Source organism: Etheostoma cragini, chromosome 4 (genome assembly GCF_013103735.1).
Source record: "Etheostoma cragini isolate CJK2018 chromosome 4, CSU_Ecrag_1.0, whole genome shotgun sequence".
In the NCBI taxonomy this organism is placed as follows: Eukaryota; Metazoa; Chordata; class Actinopteri; order Perciformes; family Percidae; genus Etheostoma; species Etheostoma cragini.
In genome coordinates this window covers 30,690,423-30,696,422 of record NC_048410.1, presented here as the reverse complement: position 1 = coordinate 30,696,422, position 6,000 = coordinate 30,690,423, and the positions used below count along the sequence as shown (strand labels likewise).

At 41.8% G+C, this 6,000-nt stretch overlaps 1 long non-coding RNA gene across 1 annotated transcript in view; it reads left to right on the top strand.

Annotated features, from left to right (window-relative positions):
- Positions 1 to 6,000, top strand: part of LOC117943971 — a 20,484-nt gene that overhangs the window by 485 nt on the left and 13,999 nt on the right. The gene's annotated exons all lie outside the window — the stretch shown is intronic.

Here is a 6,000-nt window from a genome sequence, read left to right as displayed (position 1 = left end):
TAGTCCTAAGCCACTAGAAAATAAAAGACAAGTGGAACTGTCTACGGTGCTAAAACACAGGGACAACTGACCATGATGTTAAAATAGGGGAACAGTTTATCGTGTTAAAACATAGGGGAAACTGTCCGTGGTGCTGAAAACACAGAGGGAAACTGTCCAAGGTGCTAAAACGCTTGACACTAAAACAGGGAGAACTGTCCATGGTGCTAAAACACTTGACACTAAATAACAGGGGGAAGCGTCCATGGTGCTAAAACACAGGTGGAACTGTCCAAGCTGCTAAAACACAGAGGGAACTGTCCATGGTACTGACAACCAGGATAAACTGTACATTCTGCTAAAACAAATGTAGACACTGTACATGGTGCTTAAACATAGGGGAACTGTCCATAGTGCTAGAACACAGGGGGGACTGTCATTGGTCCATTGTGATAAAACAGAGAGGAGACTGTCCATGTTGCTTGAAAAGTGGGAACTGTCCATCATGCTAAAACACAGGGGGGCAGTCCATGGTGCTAAAACATAAGGGAAACTGTCCACGGTGTTAATCAAAGGGAAAAACTGTCCATGGTGTTTAAACAGGGGGATCTGTCCATGGTGGTAAACCACTAGACAAAAAAACAAAAGGAAAACTGTTCATGGTACTAAGCCACTTGAAAATAAAAGACAAGGGGAACTGTCCAAGGTGCTAACACACAGGGGCAACTGTCCATCGTGCCTAAACACAGGTGTAACTATCCATGATGCTAAGCACAAGGAGAACTATCATGGTACAAAAACAGGGGGAACTGTCCATGGTGCTGAAACACTTTCAACTAAAGCACAAGTAATACTGTCCTAGTTGCTTTAACACAGCAGGAACTAGCAATTGTTATAAGACTTTTAACCTTGACATGGGGAACTGTATAGGGTGTAACCACTTGGCACTAAAAGACAGGGGGAACTGCCCATGTTGCTAAAAAACTTCACTCTAAAACACAGGGAGAACTGTCCATAATACTAAGCTACTAGAAAATAAAAGACAAGTGGAACCGTCTACGGTGATAAAACACAGGGACAACTGACCATGATGCTAAAAGACAGGGGGAGCTGTCCATGGTGCTAAAACACAGGGGGACTGTCCATGTTGCTTAACCAGTTGACACTAAAACACAGGGAGAACTGTACATGGTGCTAAAACACTTGACACTAAAACACAGGGAGAACGGTCCATGGTGATAAGCCACTTGACAATAAAAGACAAGGAGAACTGCCCATGGTGCGGAAACACAGGAGCAACTGTCCACGGTGCTAAAACACTGGTGAAATTGTACCTTCTGCTAAAACAAAGGCAGACACTGTCCATGGTGCTAAAACAGGGGGAACCGTCCATGATGCTAAAACATAGGGGAACTGTCCATGGCGCTAAAACAAAGGTAGAAACTGAACATGTTACTCAAACAGGGGGAACCATCCATGGTGCTACAACATAGGGGAACTGTCCATGGTGATAAAACAAAAGGAGAACCTGTCCATGGTGCTAAAAACACAGGGGGGAAACTGCACATGATACTGAAAACACAAGGGGGAACTGTCCATGGTGCTAAAAACACAAGGGGAGCTGTCCATGGTGCTAAAACAAAGTGGGGACAGTCAATGGTCCATGATGCTAAAAGACAAGGGGGACTGTCCATGGTGCTGAAACACAGGGGGAGCATTCTATGGTGCTAAAACACAGGGTGACAGTTTAAGAACAATATGGGTACTTTCTACTCCTTACATTTTACAAAAGTGGCTCGTCACTTTAGTTTTGTACTAAAGGTCGTCTATCAGGTGTGACTGAGTGCATGTCCGAGAATAGCGCGAACACGCGACTCACACCACCAGCGGGTACGCACGCCACAAGGAGAAGAAAGTGAGGGAAAAGAAAGACGAGCTTCTGCAGGAATGAGCAAAAGCTTTCAGTCTGAAGTAGAAAGAGTGTGTGCAATGTAGAGATGTAACGTCCAAAAGATGTGTTAATGTAAAATAATATAATATCTAGGAATGTCCTGTCGGCACACTGAACACCTACCGGTATCCCTACCCACATCCAACTTCATCCCTTAACCCTAACCAATCTGTGTTACTATGAACGTGTAAAGGGACAAATACCAACAAAAAGCATAACCTAAGCACGACAGACCAATGATCACTTCTATAATTACAATTTGGCACATCTAAACTAAATTGAAAAAAGACCATCAGTCATATGCCGTAGCATCTAGCTAAGGAAATACACATACATTTTCCATTAAAATTAAAAAAAGCTGCCATGAAAGACAGAGAGATACATGTGTCACGGGGGCCATGTTAGTGTTGGCAAGGTAGCCAAGAAAACAAATACTTAAAGACAACAAAAATGACATTTTCTTTTAGTAGATCTACCTCACAAATAAATGATTGCACCCACATTAATCAAAGCTGATGAACAGATAGATGATAGTATTGATGGCACAACAGCCATGAGAGCAATGATCAAAGACAGGAAGGCACAGTGGCCACAAACAAAACAAAAAGGTATCATGTTTTAGAAGAAAGAGAACTATAGCTTGTAGTAGTACATGTGTGTTAATGTAACACACAGCAGGTTAGAGAGAGAGAGAGAGAGAGAGAAAGATAGAGAGAGGACAGTGGAAAATAACAAATGGCACTTACTTTTAGTAGATCTACCTGGAAAAAAACACAGCACCAACTTGGATCCAAGCTGATGAACAGAGAGAAGCAGAGGGAAGATAGATGGTGATGAACAGATGGAAGCAGAGAGAAGATAGATGGTGATGAACAGATGGAAGCAGAGAGATGATAGAAGGTGATGAACAGATGTAAGCAGAGGGATGATAGATGGTGATGAACAGAGAGAAGATAGATGGTGATGAACAGAGAGATGATGGATGGTGATGAACAGATAGAAGCAGAGAGATGATAGATGGTGATGAACAGAGAGATGATAGAGATGGTGATGACACGGCGGCCGTGACAGTAGGGCTGGACGGCGCGGACCAAACAATGTATCTGAGGAATTTTCGGCAGAATTGTTATACTCAATATAACTCTAAATTTAGAGAATTATCTAAAACATGGCCTTAATATTCAGTTGTAAATCAAAGCAATGTCAAGGTTTGTTTTTTAAAGATTGGTCCAATTATGATTGAAGACAGGTTTCCCTGTTTGATTCCAGTCAATACTCTCAACCTGTTTCCAAATCAACTTTCTAATGTCAAAGATCCACCAACGCACCTTCACGTTGTAGAGTCAAGTGGTTTGTGGCTTTTAATCTCATATTGTTTTTGTTAAATTAGTAATGCTTCCGTAAATGACACTGTAGTGAACATACTTCATTGCTTTTCATATAATAAATAACCTGGTTGTTAACATTTGTAAAGTTACTGTTGATGGTAATTGTTGATCGTGTTTAGATGTACCAAATTTGAATTGTATAAGTGATGATCAGACCCATGTGCTAAAGCTATGCTAGCCTCAGCTATCACTTGTTGCCATAGCAACTTCAAACACCCTGAGCTGTACCTAACTTAAGCCAGTGGACACGCTCTGTTTACATTATGTGGGTCACATGACAGAGATATTACCAAAAGAATTTCGTGGGATTCATTCTGAACTTTCACTTGACTGAAAGAGACAATTTTGTTGTTAATCAAATATTTCTGAGCCAATTAATTGTAGAGCAAAATGTGGAATTGTTAAATCTGTAGATATACCGCCCAGCCCTATGTGAGAGAAATAATCAGAAACGGGAAGGCACGGCGACCAAACACAACACAGGATAAATTAAGACAATGTTTGTGAGAGAGAGAGAGAGAGCGATAGATAGACATGGCACGGCGGCCAATAACACAACAAATGGTACTTACTTTTAGTCGATCTACCTGAAAAAAGAACAAAGCACCAACACTGTTCCAAGCTGATGAACAGATAGATGATAGATAATGATGGCACGGCGGCCATGAGAGATAATCAGAGATAGGAAGGCATGGCAGCCAGGACAGAGATAATCAGAGATAGGAAGGCACGGCGGCCATGATAGATAATCAGAGATAGGAAGGCATGGCAGCCAGGACAGAGATAATTAGAGATAGGAAGGCACGGCGGCCATGAGAGATAATCAGAGATAGGAAGGCACGGCAGCCAGGACAGAGATAATCAGAGATAGGAAGGCACGGCGGCCAGGACAGATAATCAGAGATAGGAAGGCACGGTGGCCATGACAGAGATAATCAGAGATGGGAAGGCACGGCGGCCATAAGAGATAATCAGAGATAGGAAGGCACGGCAGCTAGGACAGAGATAATCAGAGATAAGAAGGCACGGCGGCCAGGACAGAGATAATCAGAGATAGGAAGGCACGGCGGCCATGAGAGAAATAATCAGAGATAGGAAAGCACAGCGGCCATGAGAGAGATATTTAGAGATAGGAAGGCACGGCGGCCATGAGAGATAATCAGAGATAGGAAGGCACGGCGGCCATGAGAGAGATAATCAGAGATAGGAAAGCATGGTAGCCATGAGAGAGATAAGAGATAGCAAAGCACAGCGGCCACAAACACGACACAGAATATAATAAAAGAGATCATGTTTTCAGAGGAGAGAACTAGAGCTTCTGCAGGATTTGATTAAAAGTTATCAGTCTGAAATAGAAAGTGTGTGCAATGTAGAGCTGTAACATCCAAAAGATGGGTAATGGAACACATAGCAGCAAAGAGAGAAAGAAAATGAGATAGAGAGAGAGAAAGCGTGAGTAATAGGGTTGCACAATTAATCACATTTTAATCATGACCATGATTTTGACTTCCAATTATTAAATTTGCATAATAGAGCAATTTTTTAAATGCGTGATTTCTTAGAACGTTCTAGGTTTTTTTGCAAAGCCAATCAACCGCTCCGTAAACCACTGTCTGATCATGAGCCAGTCCGAGTTGTTCCCTGCACCGTGCAGCTTACTTTCTAGATGGAGACAGTCACAGAGTTCAGAGTAACGGCAGGACAATTCAACAGATAGCAGTCGGTTATACGTCGGTCTCAAGGTTTACCACTTCACCAGTAAACGCAACATTTTGTACCGTGTGTTTTGTTTTTCAGACAACAGCAGTGACCAGTGCTAGTTAGTGCTAGTTAGCGTCTGTTAGCTCACAGGGATCTAGGGTGCTAGTTAGTGTCTGTTAGCTCACAGGGCTCTATGGCGCGAGTAATATTTTACCTCTAGGACTCAGCGGTGCACCTAATGTTCTCGCATCTGCTGCAATGTTGTTTATACGGATATGGATTCATTTTGCGTTACATGACCCATTTCTTCTGTAAAGCCGTGCCTGTGTTTGATCTCTCCTCTACTCTCTCTCTCCTCTTACTCTCCATGCAGCTCCGCCACAGAGTGGGGCCAATCCACACTTCTGACATTTGAGTACAGTTTTAATTGTTATTCACACAGCTGTTTATTGTTAAGCAAGAGTGGCAAACCTGTATTTGTAACAGGGTTTTTGCTGATGGCCAGAACATCATAGTTCATAAAAAGGCAGCCCAGTGACTATACAGACATTTCAAACACAGAACGTGTGTATCTCCACTGACCCGCCATTCGACCCGTGCTAGAACCATTCATAATGATCAGACATCTCTCAGTGAGTACGTACATCACACTCCCTCTCTATCCCTAGCTGTTTTAATCAGTCATTGTTGAAAACAAGTGAAGGAGCTTTCTCCGGAATACATTTAAAAAAATATATATTTATTTATTTTAAAAGGTCTTTTTTATTTCAAAGAGCTGATTTTAATTTACATGTGTTGAAGCTGTATGTCTATACAACTTCAACATAAGAAGAATGTAGCATAATATGGATGTGAAAGCAGTTATAACTACCTATGTGACAATAAAATATGTTTTGATCAAAATCAACAAATAATCCTGATAATTAATCGTGATCACAATATTGATCAAAATAATTGTGAACATCATTTTGCCCATAATGG